Source organism: Pan troglodytes, chromosome 11, assembly GCF_028858775.2.
Source record: "Pan troglodytes isolate AG18354 chromosome 11, NHGRI_mPanTro3-v2.0_pri, whole genome shotgun sequence".
In the NCBI taxonomy this organism is placed as follows: Eukaryota; Metazoa; Chordata; class Mammalia; order Primates; family Hominidae; genus Pan; species Pan troglodytes.
In genome coordinates this window covers 63,931,414-63,943,184 of record NC_072409.2, presented here as the reverse complement: position 1 = coordinate 63,943,184, position 11,771 = coordinate 63,931,414, and the positions used below count along the sequence as shown (strand labels likewise).

Below are 11,771 nucleotides of genomic sequence, written 5' to 3'. Positions count from 1 at the left end.
AATTAGCCTACGTAATACACTATAAGGCTAAAAGAATTATACTATCTCATATAAGAATCTCTCGAGTATGCACTTTAACATGAACACCTCCCCATCCGTGCACACATATCAATATCTAATGAACAGAATAATTTTTAAAAATAATAAGAAAATAGTAGGATCTAAATACATCAGAAAAATAGGAAAACAACAAAAATATCTGTTAAATTATAATGGACACAAAGAAGACCTCAAGGCTTAACAATAGAAACAGTTAATATGAATTAAGGTATTTATTTAATTATTTATGTATTCATTGAGCAGTATTTACTAGCCACTATATTTCATGCACTCTTCCTACCTGGTACAGGAATATTAAAATGAATTAGTTATGGCCCTTGACTTGAGGAACCAAGATTCTAGCCAGGACCCAGTTAAGACAAAACCAAAAACACCTAGTTACAATAAAAGTTGTTTTCCTGTTAAAAGTACATAGAACCCCTAAGGTGGGAGAAAACACGTATAAGATGGACACAGGAACATGGGAACAATTGGCATTAGTAACTTTCCCTAAGAAACACATCAGGGGCTTGCATAAGAAAAAAAAAGAGAGGGGGAGGGAGGGAAGAAGGGACGGAAAGATGAAAGAAAGAAAGAGAGAGAGAAAGAGAAAGAGGAAGCAAAAAAAAGAGAAAGAGAGAAAAGAAAGAAAGGGAAGGCAAAGGAAGGGAGGGGAGGGGAGAGTAGGGGAGGGAGGGGAGGCGTGGGGGCAGGGGAGGGGAGGGGTGGGGGCAGGGGAGGGGAGGGCGGAAGGGAGGGGGAGAGGAGGGGAGGGGGAGAGGAGGGGAGGGGAGGGAAGGGAAGGGAAGGCAAGGGAAAGGAAGGGAAGGGAAAAAGACCATTTTTCTGGTATTAAAAAAGAATAGGAAGGATTGGATGGACTCACTTTCGACTTTCTCTACTGTACTGTACTGTTTAATAACCCCATTTTGTGTTAACATGAGGCTGTATTAGTTTGCTCAGATTACCATAACAAAATGTCACAAATTGTACAGCTGAAAAATTAGAAGTTTATTGATTCACAATTTTGAAAGCTAGAAGTCTGAAATCACTGTGTCATCAGGATTGATTTCTTCTGAAGGCCGTGAGTAAAGAATCTATTCCAGGTCTCTGTTATGGGTTTATAGATGGTCATCTACTTTCTATGTTTGTCTAGTCGTCACATCATGTTTCTTCTATGTGCGTCTGTATCTGTCTAAGTTGCCCCTTTACATAAAGACAGTAGTTATATTGGATTAGGGACCACTCTAATGATCTCATTTTAATTTGATTACCTCTATAAAGACCCAGTCTCCAAATAATGTCACAATCTGAGGGTACTAGGAATTATACAATCATATTTTGAGGGATAGTATGCAACCCATAACAAAAAGTATAGAATAATTTAATTAGACACTGCCCTGAAACATACACATACACACACACACAAAGTCTATGGATATTGTCATAAAAAACTGATACTACTCTTGAGTCAGTTGAGCCAATCATTTTCCTCACCCCTAGGCCAAAAATGTAATCTGTATTAAGATTTACAGATAGGCTAGGGAAGTATTTTCCTGGTTAACAGCCATTTAAAAATACAAAAATTATATAATAACCAAATTTATTTGATGTTATGCACCCAGTGGTTTTGTGCTCAAGATATTAGATGGAGAGTTGGAGGCCCCAGCAGTAGAAGGGCAGAAGATATGCTCAATTAAGATTAATCCTCAACCTTTTAGCTTGATAGTATTGCTACTGTCTGATTCTGATGTTGTAATTTATGTTCCCAAGGCTTATTCTATCACTTTTCATAAATTGAAGAAATATAGCCTAGGCCTTCATTGGCAGAAATATATGTGTATAAAAGTACAAAATATAGCTTGGTACCTGGGATGTTTCTTTTGTGTTTCTCTGATTATTTGATATTTGAACAGATAGCTTTAGAAGCTAAATCTGAAGCAAACTCCATTGCATATATCATTAGAGAGAACTGAAAAGCTTAGCCAGTTAACTTCCACCTCCTTTGGACTAAATAAGGAAGTCTTCCTGACACTCCAATCTATACTGAAGAGCAATTCTTTTTATGGCAAAGCTTTTGAACTTTGTTTGATGCCTGCTTGCCTTTCACATGCTTAATATGTATTCATCAGTCACATCAGCAGGATAGGGAAGCATGCCCCAAGGAATGGTTGAGAATCACTGTTTGATATAGTGATAGTAATATATCATGTGGATGCAATTATTAACTATCATCTGAATGAGACAAGCACAATGATCAGTATTTCTCTTCTGTTTATATTTCAGTGCTGAAAGTATATGATTATTTACACCCCACCTGATTCTGAAAAAATGATTTGAGGTGGCCTCTACAATAAATTCAGTCCAGCAATATAAAGGTAGTCTGAAGAAACTGGACTAAAGTAAAGGTAAAATTAGTAAAATAGTATAAATTTTATAGTGTACTTGCTATGTAAAATACATGACAATACATTACACTACATAAATATTTAATCCAAATATTCAAGGATGAATTATCATTAGAATATCAGGCAATGCATCACTACACTAAAGAAAAAATTATGGCTGGGCAGAGAGATCACGCCTGTAATCCCAGCACTTTGGGAGGCCAAGGTGAGTGATCACTTGAGGTCAGGAGTTTGAGACCAGCCAGTCCAACATGGAAAAACCCTGTCTCTACTAAAAATACAAAAATTATCGAGGAGTGGTAGCACATGCCTGTAATCCCAGCTACTTGGGAGGCTGAGGCATGAGAATTGCTTGAACCCAGGAAGTGAAGGTTGCAGTGAGCCAAGATCATGTCACTGCATTCCAGCCTGGGTGATAGAGCAAGACTCTGTGTCAAATAAATAAATAAATAAATATTTTTTAATGTTAAAAAAGGAAAAAATATGTCAGTACAGTATGTTGATAGATGTCCTAAATGTATTTATGAAGTTCAATACCTTTTATGATCACAAAATTTCAACACTAGGCATAGAAGCAATTTCCTTAACACAATAAAGCCTTCATACTTACAGCCATCATATGTGATGGAGAAACTTTTGGACATTCCATCCCTTCCCAATTGTTCTTTTGTCTTGTTTGTTTCCTGTATTAGTACATTCTCACAGTGTTATAAAGAACTACCTGAGATTGGGTAATTTTTTTTTTAAAGAGGTTTAATTGACTCACAGTTATGCAGGCTGTACAGGAAGCATGGCTGGGGAGGCCTCAGGAAACATAATCATGGCAGAAGGCAAAGGGGAAGCAGGCACGTCGTACATGGCTGGAGAAGGAAGACACGAGAGCAGGGCGAGGTGCTGCACCCTGTTAAACAATCAGATCTCATGAGAACTCACTCTCTATCGTGAGAACAGTAGGGGAGAAATCCACCCCCATGATCCAGTCACCTCCCAACAGACCCTCCTCCAACACTGGGGATTACAATTCCACATGAGATTGGGTTGGAGACCCAAATATAAACCATATTGTTTCCCTGGGTTGTCAGGAATTCCAAATCTGGAACATTTTCTCTAGTTTGTTATTCAAGATTTGAACTCAGGACTCATTGACATCACCCAACTAATAATATTCTGTCTGTTGATAATGTCTTTCTCTTTTTGAGGCTAGCCTTTATATGCCTTATAAGAAGAAGATTGGCAATAAAAGAAACTCCAATTTGTTAATGGATCAACTAAATATTCACGAAAATTTTAACTTTTAAAATATTCAAACAATTAAATCCTCATTTATAAACTGTCTTCATGGTTTGTTTCTCAGTTTGCATAAGGATTTTATGTTCCTGTTTTTACAATAATATGAATATTTGATGTATGTGTATGCACTTATTGTGTGCACAAGAAAATATCTAGACATTTCTCAACAATAAATGTATATGATTCTAAAATTATGCTTATGAGCACTTTGTTTTACTTTTATTGTCAGAACATCACTGGAGCTGTTAAGAATATACATTTTATATTTCCAACATAAAGTATTGATCTCTGACCATGATCAGATATATATCTATAGAGTAATTTAGAGAAGAGAAAGATACAAATGGAAAAAAATAGCAGAATTTGGGGTCCTTGAGATTACAAAATAACAGTAACAATTCTTTATGTAGTTTCCCATAACTCAGGTGTGATAAACAGATCAGTGGTTCTCAGCCAGGGCTATGCATCACAGTTACTATTAGAAGCCTTTTTAAAATTTATTTTTGGGGTTTTCTTTTAATGATTTTTGTTTTAATTTTGTTTGTTTTAGGGTTTGAATGCCTTCCTTTGATTTTTCTTTTTCTTTCTCTGTTGGGTGTTCCTACCTCACGCTGTAATAACTGAATGAGAATCTCACAATCTCAGAATTACTTTTGATCCTAAGTCATGAAAATTGTTAAGAATTTCTAGTATTCTGTTAAGATATATATAACCACAGAAATAGGTGTAAAAATATAAATTGTTAAGCAAAATAAAATCTTAGGCACAGCATGAACTATTTATTCTAATGTATAAATATATACATAAACAACTCTGAATTTTTAAATAAAGTTCATATCAAGATAAATATAACAGCAGGTGATTATGATGATGGGTTGAGAATGGGCCTGGGAATTAGAGATAAAGACTGATATAAAATAAAACATAGAGAAATCTTGCATGAATTTAAATTTGTGGTAAAGACTGACTAGTTCACCAAAACCATATTCTTTTATTGGACACAAATGAAGATTATAGACTCTGTGCAAGTATGCTGGAGTCACGTGAGTGAGTTTTGGACAATGGAGAGTGGTAGAAGTGAAACACAATACTTTTGGGCCTGATGACTACACCTTATGTGTGATCACTCTGTCATTCTTTCTTTCTTTTCTTGTCCATTCAGCCGCATCACAAGATGAAAAGATCCTGGATACCTGAGTCATCAGTCAGAGAAAAGTCACCAAGTAGAGCCTACTTGGCTTACAATGGTCTGTGACATGGGTGAAAATTAATCATTTAGGTTGTTAAGCTAATGAGATGTTTTGTTAGAGTAGCTCATGCTAATCACTCTGACTAACAGAGTGATGATGGTGTGACATGAAATAAAGAATATGATTAAATATAATTTGTTTCTATGAGAAAAATGTTTTAGAAACAGAGCAAATGAGAAAAATGCTCTGCAGATGAGTCTTGTACAAAGCCACCATGGAAACCAATGTTTGTATGTGTTATTGTAAGGGTAAAAAGCAGAGAAGAAAATTCTGTTTAAAAAGATTTTCAGGTTAAAATTCTGGCTATATTGGAGAAACAGGTACCAGGCAGTTCCTCAAGCTATAAACAAGTTGAAAACTGGACAACATAAGTGAAACAGTCATTTTCAGATATTAGAAAAGAGGCAGCATGGGATGGTGATACCTGAATCCAGAAAACTAGAGGTTACAGCTATGGGGATCTCCATCTTTTGTCTGAAAGCACTTTCTGGATTATGGCACTGGGAAGATAAATCGAAGGAGAATAGAGTTGTCTCACTGGATTGAGAAAACCGAAATTGTGTTGGGAATTCCCTAAACCGGCTAGTATATGGACAGCAGAGTACTACAGAGAATGGAGTCAGGCAGTGAATGAGCAACAATAATCTGCATAGGGATACCTTTGAATCTTTGGCTACATATTAAACTGTGCACATATAAGATTAAAAAAAAAAATTCTGGGGCACTCTAAACTGAGTAAATTCAGAGATCACAGCGGCATGGGAGTCATTTGAGTTCCAACCACTCAAAGTGAAAGAATCTTGTCAGATAACTGAGGTATTCAGGAGAGGCACACAAAGGTTTTAGAAGCAGGGCTGAACTAACCTAGAGTAAAGGCTACTCTACATCTGCCCTAACAAGGCTTAAAAAGAAGTGTCAAATGGATTACAGCATTCAAGGTTAAAATGTACTTTATCCCACAAACTCTACTGATTAAATCAATCTCAGTCAAATTCCCAGAAGATATTTGCAGAAACTGAAAAGTACATTCTAAATGCATGTGGAAATGCAAAGAACTTAGAATAGCAAAAATAACTTTGAAAAAAAAAAAGAGTGAATTTGGAGGATTTGCACCACTTAATGTCAAAATGTATTATAAAGGTCAATAATCACGGCAGTGTAGCATTGGCATAAAAGTAGACATATTAGTGAATGAAATAGACTAGGGAGTCTAGAAATAGAAACACATACATATAGCCAGCTGACTTTTGACACAATTACCAAGGCAATTCAATGATGGTAAAGAGAATCTTTTCAACAAACTGTGCTGGAAATATGGGATAGGCACATGCACATAATTTAAAATGAATATCAACCTTTACCTCAGATCATACACAAATCTTACTGAAAATGTGTCTTAGATCTAAATACAAAGGCGAAAACTATAAACTTTTAGAATAAAACAAGTGAATCTTATTTGCTTTCTGTTGGGTAACTATTTTGTAAATTGGATTTAAAAACCTACAAATACAAAAAAAATGACAACATTAGAAATCGTTATCCTGAAAAATACACTGATAAAAAAATTAAGTCTGGGCAACATATTGAGACCTCACGTCTACAAAAAATGAACAAAATTAGCCGGGTGTGGTGGTGCACACCTGTAGTTCCCTCAGGAGGCTGAGGCAGGAGGATTGCTTGAGCCTGGGAGGTCAAGGCTGCAAGGAGCTGAGATCGTGCCATGGCATTCCAGCCTGGGCAACAGAGCAAGACCTTATCTTAAAAAAAAAAAAAGAAATAAAAATTAAAAACAGTGCATAGTCTGGGAGAAAATATTTACAAAACATACAACCCAAAAAGAACATGTATCCAGAACATATAAAGAATCTTTCCAATACAGTATTAAGATACGCAAACTTAAAATAGTCAAAAGATTTTAATGACACATCAACAGAAAGATATACAGATGATAAATAGGTACATAAAAATATGTTCACCAGCATTAGTCATTAGGGAAATGCAAATTGAAATCACAATGTAATAATACTATATAATCGTTAGAATGACTAAGGTTAAAAAGACTGATAGTACCAAGTATCTGCGAGAATGTGGGTCTACAGGAACTCATAAACATTGTAGGTCAGAGTGTAAAGTGGTTCTACCACTTTGAAAACTATTATGACAGCTTAAGTTATATATAAAACTACAAATTCCAAGAAATATGACCAAACAAGTCCAAGAAATATAAAAGCTTATCTACCCAACATCTTGTACCTGAATTTTTAAGAACTTCATTTGTAATAGTCAAAAACTGGAAATAAGTCAAATGTTACATCAATTGGTTAATGGATAAACAAATGTGGCATATCCATACAATAAATAATAGTCCATTATTAACTCAGTTTAAAAAAAAGTAAAGGTATAAAGGAATGACATATACAATATAGCAAATAAATTTCAAAGCATTATGTTAAGTAAAGAAATCCAAGTACAAAAGACTAGATATTATATTATTCCATTTATATGACAAACTAGGAAAGATAAAATTTGAGTGATGAAAAGAAGATTAATTGTTGCCAGGGCAAGCAGACGGGAAGAGAGTATTGACTACAAAGGAGCACAAAAGAACTTTTTCAGTGACGGGAATATGGTCTGTGACATTTCTGGTGGTAGTTATGCAACTGTAGACACTTGTCAAAACTCATCAAACTATGCAATTAAAATTGGTGAATTTTATTGCATATAAATTATACTTCAATAAAGCTAGCTCCCCCAATAGAAAATACAGATGTTTTAAAATAAATAAAAGCTGAGCTAATTCTCTTCTGGAGAACTGCACTACAAGAAATGTTGTGGAAAGTTTTTCAGGCAAAATAAAAATGATAATAAATGGACATCCAGGCTTACACAGAAGAATGAAAAGCATTTAATGTTTATTCATGGTAAATGTAAGTGGTAAGTATAAACGGTAAATATATATATAAATATAAATTATTTTATTCGCTTCTTCCAAAGATACTTATTTGTTTAAAGCAAAGGTAACAGCTATTTACTTGATGATTATAATACATGAAGAAGTAAAATATATGACAACAGTAACACAATGAATGGAATAGAAAAAAGTATACTGTACCAAAAGTCTTATATTTTTCATTAAGTTTTATAATATTATTTAAAGGTAGACTGTGATGAGTCAAAGATAAATTTTGTAAGTCCTTACAGCTTCCACTAGTGCCAATAGTGGAAATAAAATGGAAAACTAAAAAAATTCTCAGCCCAAATGAAGCTGAGAAAGACAAAAAAAGAGCACATACAGATAGGGAAAATAGAAAAACCAACAACAAAATGAAATGCTTAAATCTAAACTTATTGATAAATTACATGTGAATTATCTAAATTTGTCCTTTAAAAGGCAGAGATTATCATTAAATTAAAAAAAAAAAACCCAACTACAACCATCCCTTGGTATATGTGGGGATTGGTTCCAGGATTTTTGCATATACCAAAATCCACCCATACTTAAGTCCTACAGTAGGCCCTGTGGAACCATGTATACAAAAAGTCTGCCCTACCTATGTATGGATTTCTTGTCCCATAAATACTGTGTTTTAGACCCGCATTTGGTTGAAAAAATATTCACTTACAAGCGGACCTCCACAGTTCAATCTCATGTTGTTTAGGGGTCAACTGTTAATGCTGTTTATAGCTATACACTCTCTAGGAAGAGGTATAGATAAGTTAAAATCTAAAGGACGGAAAAAGATACCCTGTAAACAATATTAAAAAACAACAAAAACTGAGGCGGTTATGATAATATCAAAGTACTTCAGTACAAAGAATATTATCAGAAACATTTCAAAATAAAAAAGGGAAAAATAATACTGAAATATATGCATTTTATATGAGAGGTTCAAAAGATATTCATTTAAAAAAATTGAAGGACTTGAAAAATAGATAAATTCATAATTATGAAATTTTAACACACCTCTCAATTTTTTGAAATATTAGGAATATTGAAGACTTGAGCAACACTACTAACTAAATTGGTATTTTAGAGTATTACGCCTAAGAACAACAATTTATGCATTCTATTAACTGAACATAGAATATTTATTAAGAAGGGCCATACTGGGAATAAATTTAAATATATTAAAATAAGAGAGGGTTACCTGACTCCAGTGAAATTAAATTTGAAAAAAAAAAAAAAGAAGATATTTGGGAAATCTCCAAATATTTGAAAATTAAACAGAATACTTCTAAATAACTTACAAACATGTGTCAAGAAGCAATAACAAGACATATTAGAAAATATTTTGAATGGAATGAATATAAAAACCTGCCAAAACAGAACATGTGTGATGTAATTAAAGCTTGAAATTCTCACAGGACAAAATAAGAAGCATCTAATATCGATGTTCTTGGATTCCTCCTTTGCTAATGGCTGATTAGCTCTTATTGAACCAATTTTTACACAGATAATTGTAAACAACAGGAGATACTCTAAAATAAACAAACAAACAAACAAAAAACTATTTGAAGTTATCAGAGACTGACCAAAAGTAGGTAGATGTTGAAGGTGACAACACTTTCTAGAAAGGAAGAGTACTGAGTAGGCACCCTGGTTTCACCACTTTTAGCCTGAAGGTAGATCCTGATGCAGCTAAAATATGGAAGTGAGGAAACTTTCTTATTGGAGTGATGAACCAGAGGGCAGAGGCAGAATATTTTACAATCAGAAGAAGGGTAGGGTTGTGAGGCTATCTCCAAAATGAGAGATAAGGTAGAAACACTATGTTATACCTAAATATCTGGCTTAAGTCTAACCAAAATACACGGATAAGACTACAAACAAAAGAATATAATAGAATCCAGAATCTCTGCAATATGTAATTCACAATGTCTAGAATATAAATCCAAAGTACTCAGATTTCTAAGAAACTAGAAATTTCTAAAAACGCCACACTCAAGAGAAAAACAATCAATGGAGGCAAAACTGAAGGTGTTGAAGATGTTGGAATTACAGCACCGATTTTAAACCAGCTGTTGTAATTATCTTCAAAGACCTATGGAAATATATTGATAATGAATGAAAAGATAGTGAACTTCAGCAAAGAAATAGAAACTATAAAAGAACAAACGAGAATTAAAAACTAAAAAATACAATATCTGAAATAAAAATTAACAACATATTGGAGATGACCAAAGATACAGTGAACAAAATTAAAAATAGATCAATAGGAATAATCTACACTGAATAACAGAGATAATAAATTGGGTGTAAGAGTTAAAGAAAGAGGAAAAAAACATGAAAAGTCACTCAACAGTCAAAAACAGGTTTATTTTGGAGAATAAACCAGAGAGGGACTTCTAGCTGATTTTGGTCAGGAGCATTCTCTCTTACAGACTAAGAATATTTAAAGGTTCAGGGCAAGAGAACTTACCACAGGCTTGGAATGTTTCTGTGTGGAGGAGAAGTTTACTGCGGGGGTTGGAATGTCTCTGGCCAGAGGGGAGGTTATCTCAGGGCTGGCATGTCTCTGGTCAGGGAGGGGTTTATCTTAGGGTTGGAATGTTTCTTGTCAGAGATGTTATTTGTGGTTTATGGTCATGCTGACATTAGCCATTAGGCTGATGACCTTTGGGGCTATTTTTGATCAAGAGGAACTTTAAGATAGCGGTGCTTGTCCAAGATGGTGATGCTCCTACTCTGTCAATGGGGAAAATGAACAGAGACTCAAGGACTTGTGCAACAATATAAAAGTATGTAATTAAGAATAATTGAAGTCACAACAGGAAAATATAAAGGGACAAAATATATAAAGAAATTTGGCTTAAAATTTATTTAATTTGGTAAAAACATGCATTTATAGATTTAAAAGGCTCACTGAAACTCAAGGATGACAAACACAAAGAAAACCATGTCTAATTACTAAACTGCTGAAAATCAATAATAGTCTTGAAAGCAGCCAGAGAAAAACAACACATAACCTATAGAAGACCAAAATATGGTTAGGTTCAGTGAAGGTAACTGTTATATTTCCACTATGTAACACGGAGCTTAAGCCATATTAGGTACTTAGTAAATATTTACTGAGTATATAAAAGATTTCTTGAGATGTCCAAATAAAGCAAAACTTATATGTTGAGTCAGCATAGGTAGTGCAAACAGCACTAGAGTTGGGGTAAAAGAGCTTCATTTGAAGTTCACATCTACCTTCAACTAGCTAAGTGATTCTGAGTAAATTCCTTAGTTTCTGTAAGTCTCATCTCCTCATCTTTAAAACTGAATAATTACTCCATAAAGTAATTGTGAACATTGCATAAGACAGCCCATGCAAAAATGCCTGGGTTTTAACATAAAGAAGATATATTGTACAATTTAGTTGATTCTAAATATTTCTTAGTGAGATTTTATGTTGTTAAGTATTTCTTCATGGAGATTTACTACACTGCTTAATTTCTGCGAGAGAAGGCCATATTTGACGTGCTGTTTTGCATGCAAATGTCATGTGAACTATAAAGAGTTTCCTGTTGTAAAGACAAATAACTTATTGGCATCTGCAAAATGATGAAAATTTTGTCCATACACCTTCTCAATCCCCAGCAAGGTGATGAAAATTTTAGTTTAATGCTTCTACTTCTTAAGTTTTTACAACTGACCATCTGCTAGACTTTCTTTAAATGGACCAACTTATAAAAAATCTGTTGTATTAAGGTTTCTAATAAATGAATTGAAATTAAAAAATTTTTTTCACACATGATAATTTTATTTTGTATTTACCATTTCAACTCTTAAAACATTACT

At 34.0% G+C, this 11,771-nt stretch overlaps 1 long non-coding RNA gene across 2 annotated transcripts; it reads right to left on the bottom strand.

Moving 5' to 3' along the window:
- Positions 1–1,026: 1,026 nt before the first annotated feature.
- On the bottom strand, positions 1,027–10,491 carry LOC129135941 (uncharacterized). 2 transcript variants are annotated; one of them, XR_008537054.1, is made up of 4 exons: positions 10,408–10,485; positions 6,628–6,744; positions 3,214–3,348; positions 1,027–1,245 (listed from the first exon to the last, which is right to left on the bottom strand). It is a non-coding gene; the product is annotated as an uncharacterized LOC129135941 (long non-coding RNA). The 2 variants fall into 2 exon arrangements; XR_008537055.1 differs by lacking the exon at positions 6,628–6,744 and having other exon boundaries at positions 10,408–10,491.
- Between the last annotated feature and the right edge of the window lie 1,280 nt (positions 10,492–11,771).